Source organism: Haemaphysalis longicornis, unplaced genomic scaffold, assembly GCF_048455015.1.
Source record: "Haemaphysalis longicornis isolate Haplotype H1 unplaced genomic scaffold, Haemaphysalis longicornis Haplotype H1 scaffold_13, whole genome shotgun sequence".
Taxonomy (NCBI): domain Eukaryota; kingdom Metazoa; phylum Arthropoda; class Arachnida; order Ixodida; family Ixodidae; genus Haemaphysalis; species Haemaphysalis longicornis.
This window is the reverse complement of record NW_027526233.1, coordinates 59626081-59637418: the sequence shown is the minus strand read 5'-3', so window position 1 is coordinate 59637418 and position 11338 is coordinate 59626081. Positions and strand designations below refer to the sequence as shown.

At 46.7% G+C, this 11338-nt stretch overlaps 1 long non-coding RNA gene across 1 annotated transcript; it reads right to left on the bottom strand.

Annotated features, from left to right (window-relative positions):
* Positions 1–6234: 6234 nt before the first annotated feature.
* Positions 6235–10901, bottom strand: LOC144164299 (uncharacterized). Its single transcript, XR_013321145.1, has 3 exons — positions 10636–10901; positions 9480–9756; positions 6235–6660 (listed from the first exon to the last, which is right to left on the bottom strand). It is a non-coding gene; the product is annotated as an uncharacterized LOC144164299 (long non-coding RNA).
* Between the last annotated feature and the right edge of the window lie 437 nt (positions 10902–11338).

The window sequence follows — 11338 nt, the reverse complement described above, 5'->3', positions numbered from 1 at the left end:
CCGCCATTTCCCGGCCGTGTTGTTCCGCCAGCGAAATAGCGGGACTGCCTCCATCGCCTCGCGGCAGGTTCACGGCGCTGCTCGGTGTTCCGGCGCGAAATGCAGCCGGGCTTTACATGTTAACATGTACAGCTTCTGGAGCCGGCACTGGGATCAGACGTGTACGTAGCCCTTGTTTTCAGCTTTATATGAGCAATAATATCCTTAAAATTGCTGGTTCCGCGCCTGCAGGCGACTTCAGGCGGTTCTTTAGGCTACCGAAACCGCACCCCAGCCTGGCACGAAACATTTCAGGTGGAGGGGGTGGCACGGGTCCCGTGTGCACCCCCCCCCCTGACTACGCCCCTGATCCAAGGTATCGACATCCCTTTTTCGTGCAGCCATGTTTTAACTGGAATCGTTTGTGTGAGAGAAAGACGTTTGGCATTTGGCGGCACCCACATAGAGTGAGGGTCAATGACTGGGTGAAATAAGCTGAAGTGGTGCGTAGCTGCAGCGCAGGACATACGCGCAGCGTGGAATTAGCCGACCAAAGAATCCATCACGAGAAAGCTTCCCGTTCACCTATCGTCGCCGTTAGACAGAGGGGTGCATTTTTTTTTTGTTGTTGCTGCTGTCGTTCTTTCCACCTTTAATGGCGCGGAAGGCCTGTGGCCTTAGTTGAAAGAGCGGGGAAGAAGGGAAGGGGGGTTCAGTCCTTATGGAGGTCGTCTTGAAGCGGAATTACCGTGTAGGCCACGACGAAATTTCCCGCAGTAGGGCTCGTTTAGTGAATGCACCTCTCCGGCTAACGACTATCATGGTTGAACGCAAAGCTTTCTAGTGATGAATTCTTTTGTTGGCTAATCCAGACGAAGAACCCTTTTTACTGAACCAAACTTTGATTTTGTCTTCGTGGCCTGTTTAATGACTACCGCTCAACTGAAAAGTCAACACGAAATTGAGGTTGAGACAGTAAAGACTTCTAATTAAAGGCTACGGCGGCCAGCTACAACCGGTAAGGCAGCTTAGGTCACCGTGACGCCAGCAGGACAATTTCAAACGAAGTTGAGGACGTGCAACAAAGCGGCAGGGGACGTGTTAATTTCATGGGAATGACGTCTGGGCTTTTTGTGGCACTTATAGATGAATAGTTTGGTGATAGCATTCGTGTCCGTATATTCTGAAAGTTGCGCTGGTTTGTTTGCCTTCTTAAAAAAATTTCAGGGCTCATTACTAACATCGGGACCGCAGCCAACAAACCGCATTACGATTTGATTGGTTGTAGGGTTTAGAGCGCCGACGCTATGCAGGCGAATATGGGCGCCAAAGTGTAGGGCTCCGGATGAATTTTGACGACCTCATGACCATTAACGTGCCCCGAAATCTCGTACACACGGGCGTTTTTGCTTTTCGCCTCCGTCAGAAAAGCGGCCACCGCGGCCGGGAATTGAACGTGCATCCCCTTTGGTTGGTTGGTTGGTTGGTTGGAACCTTCAGGCATGGCGCGTACCCACGCCGAGGATAGGCCAAGAAGCTGCCTGTAATGATTAGGCTGTGACCCGGTTTATTTTAGAGCGAGAGAAAAAAAAAGTGAAGTGCGAGAAAAAATATTGAGAGAAGAAAAAGAAATCGTTGGATAGAACAGGATAGTCAGGAAAAAAATTGCGAATGAAGACATAGCTGTCTAGCAGAGCATTCGCCCTGTCGCCGCAACAAATGAGCGAAAGGCAACCACAACATCTCTGTGGGAATATCCTGGGATGCAAGCACCCAGGGAAAGAATAACGGTTAAAGATAAAGGGAGATTAAGCCGATTAAACGTGTATTCAAGATGCGTGCGCCGCATCGAGGAAAAGCTGCGGCAATATTAAAGAAAGTGTTCTATAGTTTCGGGGGCCTTGCAGGACGGGCAATGCTCAGCACACATTACGATTTCCCAGCGGAGCGCTTCTCCTTCTTCTTCTTCTTCTTGGTTGCATCCAATGCAGTATGAAACCTCCCATCTTCCTCAACTGCAGCACGAAGGCCTTCCTCCAGCCGGTCCTGTCCTGCAATGCCCTGGTGCAGTTTTCGCCTCCATATTTCTGATTTCACCCCTCCGCCCAGTTGATGGTCTTCCTCTGTTTGTAGCCTCATCTCTCATTGATGCCATTATCGTCGTCAGCGGCATCCTCGCGAACCACGAGGCGCAGCTGAGGCAGTTCTTGGAACGTGCCCGCGAGCTTGTTGAAGTTCCTCTGCGGCTACGACGTTGCGTTCTGCGTTGGGTTTGGCCAGGCATCGGTGCTTTGCTGTAGTGTTATCTGTTTTGATTATTATCTCAGTTAGCTGATAGGCAATGCCCATGTCTACCTCTTCTCCCGGCCAGGGGTCCTTTCCCTGGTCGGCTAGTCTCTTGGCGCAGGACCTGCCTCTGGATTCCTTCCTGCAGAATGGCGTGACGGCTGTCCCGGTGGCGATGGTCCCGACCAATGGTGGGGCAATGTGGTTAAAAAATTTCAAGACCATCCAAAAAGACCTGCAAGCCGCAAGTGAGCACTTCAGGAGTTTTAAGGAGGTGCGACCGTACGGGAAGGGCGGAATTATCTGCAAGTCATCAGATAAGGCCTGCTTGGTTGATCTGATGAAGGTCTCGTCGTTTGCTTCTTTCCCGGTAAGGCCTTTTGTCCCCTCTCATCTTGCGTGTACTAAAGGGATTGTCCGCGGAGTTGACGTGGACATTTCCCCAAGTGAGCTCCTCGAGCAGTTTCTGGATGCAGGTGTGATCGCGGTGTACCGCTGCTCTCGTGTGGTGGATAATGTCCGCACCCCTACAGAATCAGTTATCGCCAGATTTGCGGGCTCCTCATGCCCTTCAGAAATCAAAGTCTAGCCCCTGATCTACAGAGTTAAGCCTTTGTCCCCCCGTACTCGCCAATGTCAGAACTGCTGGCGCTATGGTCACACTGCAGGATCTTGTAAATCATCCACTCGCTGCTGCAACTCCGGAGCCGATCATTCCGCTAGCCAGTGTACTGCGGATGAAGTTACATGTTGCCTCTGTCGAGCTGCTCATCCAGCGAACTACTCGAACTGCCGAGCCCGCGAAACGGAAGTCAGGGTCTTGGAGGTCCTGGAAAAGCGCCATTGTTCCCGCTCAGAAGTGGTAAATATAGTCAAAGAGAGAGTTGATGGGTATTCAGGTGCTGCCGCCCGCCACACCCCAACCAATGAGGCTTCTCTTGCCAAGGCAATAGCGATGGCACTAAAAGAGGTGTTGCCTGAGGTTTCGGGACGAATGGTCTTGTCGGTGACGGAACAGGTTGCGAACCTTTTGTCTGCTCAGACACAACAAATTGTGGAAGTCCTGTCTTTGCCTGCGCCGGTTTCCCAGGAGCAGGTCTGCTCGCAGCCTTTGTCCACGACTAACAGGGGTAAAACATCCCAGGCTTCAGCGGTGCGAGGGGAGAACCTCGCGGGAACCCTTCACCGATAATCCCCCACCAGACGGTTACTTCCAACGAGGCTATTAGCCCGGCTCTGATGACCGCCTCAACAAACCAGGTTCTGGCTCCTTCGTCTCCTGTGGTTTCACAGGGTCAGGTTTCCTCCCCAGTTCTGGAGTCAGATTTTCAACTTGAAATGGAATTAGAGCTTCCAGCTACTTCGACAAGGAAACGGGCAACTTCATCGCTTTCGCAACAACCTACTTCCCCCACAGAATCGAAATCCAAAAAAGCTAAAAAGGGCCAAACACAAATTAAGCTTAAAGAAAGAATCTTGGAGGCTGCCATGGCTCCTATTCACTCCCCCTAATGTCCCTCCGGGTTCTTCAGTGGAATTGTCGTTCGATAATTGCGGCTCTCACTAATCTCAAATGTCTCATTAACAGTCAATGTCCTGATATTATTCTCCTATAAGAAACTTGGCTGTCCAAGGATAAGCCATTCACTCTTCCGGATTTTCGTGTGTTTAGATTAGATAGGGAGACCCCAGGAGGTGGATTATTGATTCTTTTATCTTCCAAATTTTGCCACAAAGCCAAACTGTATTTTGAGTCCTTGTCACCGGACTGCGAACTGCTGGCGATTCATATGTGCTTCCCTGGATGCGTTTCTTTTTCTTTAGTCAATGCATATTTCCCTAACGGAGTGACTACCACAGGTCCCCTAGATCTTGCTCTTTCGTCGAGTAAGCAACACCTCGTGATCGCCGGTGACTTCAACTCACATCACGTCAGTTGGGGTTTTAAAACAGATACCTGTGGCTGGTGATTATTAGACTGGATGTCCACCAACAATCTTCTTTGTTATAACACGGGTAGTGCGACATTTTTCCGGAGCCGAATGCGATCTGTCTTGGATTTAACATTTGCAAAGGGCGTGTCAGTCTCTTCGTGGAGTACTGTCGATTGCACGACAAATAGCGACCACATACCGGTAGTTTTTCATGTAGCTGTCTCTCCAAGTACACCGGAACGGGTATTGCGGACGCTGGTAAATTATGAAGTTATGAAAAAGAAATCGCAATCGGCTATCATATCGCTCCCGAATGAGTCTGAGGAAAATAGGGCTAAGAAGGTAACAGCCTCATTGAAAAACTCACTAAAGAAGTCTGAATTCATTGTTGCTTCTGCAAAGAGAGAGGGTATAAGCCCCTGCTGGGATCAGGACTGTTCTAGAGATTATCGGCGTCGGAAGGCAGCGTGGAAGACGTTCATTCATAATCAGAGTCCCGATAACTGGTCAAATTTTAAATTATATTCGGCTATTTTCCGCCGAACAATCTCTACGACCAAGCAACTGCATCATTCGCATTGTTTCTCGGCGCTTTCAGATACAAAAAACAGACGTGCTCTCTTTGCTTTCTTGCGTAACCGCAAGAGTGTACACAATCGCAGTAACGATGTTTCAGTCGTGGAAACGTCTGATGAAATCGTGAATTCGATCGAAAAGGTCGCCCAGGACTTACAACTCAGGTTCTCATCTACACTGTCACCAATTGTCGTAGAATGTATACCAGTTGTAGACTTCTCCCCTGTCACGATGGGAGAGATGGGGGATGTTGTTATGCGGCTGCCGGGAGCCTCCCCGGGGCCAGATGGGGTTTCTACTCCCGCGATAAAACTTTTGTTTGAGGAATCTCCTCACGATCTATTGAATATTATAAATATTCATTGGAAAAATCATGAATTCCTGCAGATTGGAAAATCGCAAAAATTGTCCCCCTTCTAAAGAACCCCAGTCTATGTGTTATTCCGGACAATATTCGACCAATTGCACTAATAGCAACCTAGGCAAATTGATAGAGAGAATTTTGTGTGGGCGATTAGCCCAGTTTTTGTCCAGTAAAAATATTCTGAGTCCGCATCAAATTGGCTTCCGTCCAGAATACTTCATTTGGTCCGCCCATGTTGACCTGGAGAGCCGTATTCAGTTTGCGCGCCGAAACAAACAGGTATGCGCACTCGTCACACTGGATGTTGCTAAAGCGTATGACAGCGTGGAATATAGCGTACTGCTAGCCAATCTTAAGGAATGTGGGGTGCCCAAGTACATTCTTTCATGGATCCAACAATTTTTAATTGGACGTTCCCTTACAAAAATGATTGTTGAGTTTCATAAGAAATTTTGTTGAATTCACTCAACAAACATTGTTGAGTATCCAAAGAATTTCTGTTGAGATTGTGTTGAGGATTTGTCGAGTTTTTCAGGAAAAGTGGCCACCGTGGTTTCATTGATTTTCCGTTGAATTTCTTACGTCGAATTCCCATTGAGTTTCTGTTGCCTTTCCATTGAGTCTAAACTGAATTTCGTATTGATATTTCGTCGAGGTTTTTATGAGTGCCCAATGTGTTTCTGTTGATATTTTGTTGAGATTTTTACGAGTGCCGCATGCGTTTCTGTTGATATTTTGTTGAGATTTTTACGAGTGCCCCATGCGTTTCTGTTGATATGTTGTTGAGTTTTACACGAGTGCTCAATGTGTTTCTGCTGCGATTTCTTTCAAAGGTTTTTGCGATCATTGTAGGTTGAACAAGAATCTACATTTTATCGCACCACCAATACACGAGTTTATGGTGTGGCAGTAGTGCATGTCATGTGACTAAAAATTCTGCCTCATGCAGATATGCAAAAAGAAAAACAAGGTGTTCAGCGTGCACTTTTTCTTTATTTCCCGATTCAAAAGCGATGATAAGTTATTTTTTATGTAACCGGCGCTCACACCTGGAAACTTTGGGCCCGTGTAGCCTGCAAGAGATCGAATGAATTTATGATTTACTATAAAAAATGAAAACATGTTCAGCAAGTTCTCAGAATTAGTAATAAAAGTGTGCAAAAATAGACACTTTCCCAAAAAGCATAAAAGGGATGCACTGATCTCACTGTGCACATGAAGAAAAACGGGTGATTAGCTACAAGTTGACAAAGATGACAGCTTTGTTCTTGGCACTCTAAATGCAAATCATGTGCACTCACCGACCACAGCCTTCACCCGCACCTGGTCCAACCCTGGCTTTGTAGGAGCGTCGCCCTGGGCTTTGCCTTTCCCTCGAAAGAGAGTTTTCCCCTTGAGCTCCTCCGGAGTGAAGACATGGCGCAAAAGAGCCCTGGCAAATTTGCCAGGGCCACTCGCACACGCATGCACCAGCTGATCCAGGTACCCCTTCTCAATTAGCACACCGCCCCCAATGTCAACCTGCGAGCAGAAAATAAAACCGAAACAGTTGAACCAACATGAACTCCAGGATCGAGACAATGAAGAGTTTGAGTACCCATGAACAATTTTTCAGAATATTACGGTAATTCATTTACAGATTTTGGCATTGATCCACTAAAAATTATTTTCGAATAGATTTAATTTAAATGTATATTTTTAGTTTTTACGGGTGAACATGCATACCTCAACATGCTTTCGGCTTGTTTAAACAAGCGTTTCAAGAATTCATTAAAGTGTTTGCCAAGTGCCCACTGCAGTACACCGTGGGTGTATTGCTTTGTGGTAGAAAGGCCAAAAAAAACCATTTGGGTGCTGTTAGGTCAATCTGGATGAAAGGTTATGTGGCTAAAATAGTCAGATGGCTGTAATGCACACAAAGTAGGCAGTACGATGCCTTGCCCTGACTCATGCAACTATCCATAAAAAACTGACCTTTTTTAGCACCCGATTCAGCAAAATAAAATGAGCAGACTGTTATTGATTTTTTAAATTATTTAAATTGAAAAGAGTGAACCCTAGTTACAACTAGGCCAATTTGCTCCTTCATTTTTTCATTGGCTAGCAGTGCACGAGGGTCATAAGCGAAATGTGGTTTGCGGCGTGGTGCTAGCAGGAACTTTTTGTGTGGCTGGTGTTCTTTCTGCAGGATTGTGGGTTTGCGAATGCCTTGTCGTAAGGAGTACCCAGCATTGTTTTTGGTTCGAAATTCCGCACTGCGCTGTTCACGCCTCCTACAACCACAGACACAAAGCAGGCTGCACGATGAATGCTAGCACAGCGAGCTAGCACAGCGTGACAATTGGACAGGTGCGGACAGCGGCTCAGATAAGGTAATTTTGCACTGTCTGTGTCATCTCCGCGCGCTGATTGCCTTATTTTTTTTTCATTGCTTCAAATGACTGTGGCTCGAATAAGGAAAATTTATGCACTTAAAGCTGCAACGATATTTCATGTGGTGGTGGCGTGTGATAAGAGGCACTGTTTTTACTGTGCCCCCCCAGGCATGCTGCGCACTTCTTGAGGAGTACGAGAGTTTGAGAGGTGCTCTAGTGACAGTGTTCTGGTATGTTGAGCGCATGACCATCCTCCGCCTGAGCTTCCAATGCTGAGCGATTATGCACAGGATCTGGGTGGAAACGACTGCGAGGTAAGAGTGCAATAAAATTACATACAGTGGCGGTGACAGAGATTCCACCTGGGGGACAAAGATTTTCAAGTGTTTTCTTTTCAATGTAGATGAAGCATAAATTATAATTGATTGATTCTCGGGTTTAATGCACCAACGCTACACAGACTGTGAGGTGAGCCATAGTAGAGGGCTCCGTATTAATTTTGACAACCTGCGCATCTTTCCATGCGCCGAAATCTCGACCACATGGGCATATTTTGCAGCAGACATGATAGACAAGAATTTCCATCCTGCACTGGGCGCCACCAATTCTTTCGGACTGCGGGGCGAGCAGACGACGCTGAGTCCCACGCTGTTGCTCCGTGCCATGCGTGAATATCAGACACCCCGAACGGCATCGAAAATCGGTGTCATTTATTTGGCATTTCAGCAGCAACAAGTTTAGCAGTGCCTAAGGAGAACGTTTAATTCTTCCAAGAGGTGTCCCGTTCGCCCATCAATTCTGTTCCTAACCCGCTAAGGTGGCGGGCCAGTCCACACCACTTTGCCCTGACAGGCATTGCCTGTGAGGCCACGTTTCGTCCTGCCAGCAGGACGCCTGACCTTTTTATTCTCAATTGATGTTTATTTTCGGAATTCTGGGAAAATTGCCATCATTGCCTTTTACTTGGCGATGTTCAGAAGCTACTTGTCCGGGCAGGCGTGATTACATCGTTACTGGCTGCACCAACAATCAGCGTAAGCACAAAGTGCTCATGCAAAAACCGTGCGAAGTGCACCATGACAAAACAAGTGTCTGCATGTGCGGAGTCTATTGGCTGCACAAATTTCCTGCGTCGCTTGAGTGTCACCGTAAATGGGTCGTCGCGCTAAATCGCAGACTTAGAGCCTGGCAAATTTGCCAGAATGAGCCCGGTGGTACGCTGCTTTTGGAAGCGCTGTTTAATCACCCTCATGCTCAATCGTTATCGCACGTTTCTGTTCTTTGGAGGTATGTTTGGTCCGTTTCATCGATGGGAAGCCATCGAAAATCAATCAGACACTTATGCTGCAGCTTGGGTACGCGAAAAATTCTCAAGTAACCCTTGTGAAAACCGTGCTGATATTCGAATGTGATATTATAAATAATTAGCAACTTGAGAGTGGATGAAATGTTCCCTGACCTAGCGTATGGTGCTTGTTAGGAAAATTTAATGGTGAAGTACCGTCCCTGATTTAAAGACTGGTGCTACCTCAGCTAGCCTCCAATCACTGAGAATAGTGCCTGTCATGAGAGACTGCGAAAAAAGTGCCGACAAAATCTACAGACTGCGGTATGTACTTTTCGGTATAGTGTGATTAATAACAGTATGATCTGAAGTAGATAATATTGTAAGCTTACTTAAAATGGAAAGTAGCTCCACACCAGTTTGTATTGCAAATTCAAAACCATATCGAAAATCCTAAATGTTTGCTTGGCTTGATTACATACGGATACTTGCTTCAAAGTCAGTTCAATTTCTATTCTTGCACTTTAGCCATTGTGCCCAGATTCGCTTCAATATCCCTGCTAAGCAATGACACACTCAAAATGCACAACACTGCTTCATGAAACTGTTTCAAATAACCAGGGGCTAGAGCACTGCTAACAGGTATACATTATGACAGGTTCCAACATGAAATAACTAACCTGAAAGTACATAATCAGTGGATGCACTGATGTGGCAGCGGTGCCTGGACCGATGCGTTGAGCAAATGCGCTGGCTTCTGAACGGGTGGTCCAAGCGGCCAGATGATGGATGAAGGATTGACTATTCCTGGCGGCAAAGCGTACCCAGCACCAAGGAAAGGCCAGGCAGTACTTGGGTACAGCAGGTGCAGTGTCAGTTGGCCACGGAGGGCCCTGGCAAAGCCTTTGAAACTGGACTGAAAGCCAGCCAGCCAACCCGGACAGCCAGCAGCAGCACCTGAAAGTGCGTAATCTGTGAGTGTGGTGGCACTTGATGAAATACAAGAAAAGCACACACAAACCACGAATGCTTACATTAAGCAGATTATTAATCGTTAATGAGTAACCTCCAAGGCCCTAATAAGAACATTCCCGCAACACCCAAACTGAAATTTAGGTCACAGTAATGTATTTATTAGGCACGCAGGTTCTGTGAGTGGGGTATGCCTGATATATGCAAAGCTCTCTGCTATGCTAATTTGCATGGAACGCTTGCTAGCAGCCCATATGCATCCCTAGCTTTCAATCGGAACTGGTGTGTACTAGTTGAGGCTCCTCCATTTCAATGCCTAGCTTGCCTTTGCAAGTTCGATTCTCCAATATAAATAGAGTTGAGTTGGCAGGCGCCCCTGCGAGACCACGCGCGCGCATTTCACCTTCAATTTCCACGTATGTGAATGTGAGCTTCACGAGTACGGCACGCATACCACGACGCATATCGCGGCCCGAAGACCACGAGACGGGTCGCGACGGCGGCAGCCGGTCTCGCGAGCGTAATAGCTGCGAAGCGCACTGCACGGAATTAACAGTCGCCGCAAAGGCACTTTTGAGAGACACATAACAAACAAACGCCCCGGTGTTTAATAGCCTTGCGTGATGTCAAATAATTAGCTTCCGCGTTCTACAGCGCGAGCATCGCAACAAAGGTCTAGTTTCAGCGTAAATTGATGCTGACGGCTGCGGAAACGGTAGACAGGTAAATCCAAGGCGCCAAACAAGTATGCTACATCGCATAGGCTCTGAGAGCAAATGAGATGGGGGTCTACCGAATAACTGACCCATAAGCACCAGAACTCATTCCGAACAAGAACAGAAAAACAAAAAAATGCGTACTCACCCCAGCAGAAACGACGTTTCCCGCCTAAAATCCTTCTGCACGCTCGTCTTCCCCTTCAAGGACACCGACACTTTGTTCGGACGGAATGTCATCCATCTTTGATGCGCGATGATCGTTGAGGCGATGATCGTTCTTCCCGTTCCCGCGTGTTCAACACACGCGTAGGTTGGAAGGGCAATCATCACCCTATAAAGCTTTTATAACTATGATTTAAGCTTGAAATAGATAAAACTGAACAAATCGCCCCAGCTACCACTCCGCACAAAACTAACTCCATAAACAAACACACAAAAAGGGAGTGATAGTTGCCAGACTGCAATAGCAACATTTCTGTGTTTGACGAAAATTGTGTTATTGGTAATTAACTTCCTGCTTTTAAAGTATTAAAAGTGTTTATAACTTGAATTTGAGGTTTTTAAACGCAAAAGCGAATAAAAGTAAACTAATTGACATATATACTTAAATTGTAAAGAAGGTTTTAAAGTTAGTTTTGGTTTTGTTTTCACGGCGGGTTTCTCTACAGAGGAGGTGCGAGAAAACGAACTACTTTGGGTTTAGGAAGAGGGTAGCAAACGTCGGTGTGATTGAAAGCGAGGAACAGGCGCTTACTATGGTTTTAAAAAAGAAGAGGTAATAAAACCTTCATCAGGAAAAAAAAAACGTCCGACGAGGATTCGAACCACGGACCCTCAATATAGTAATC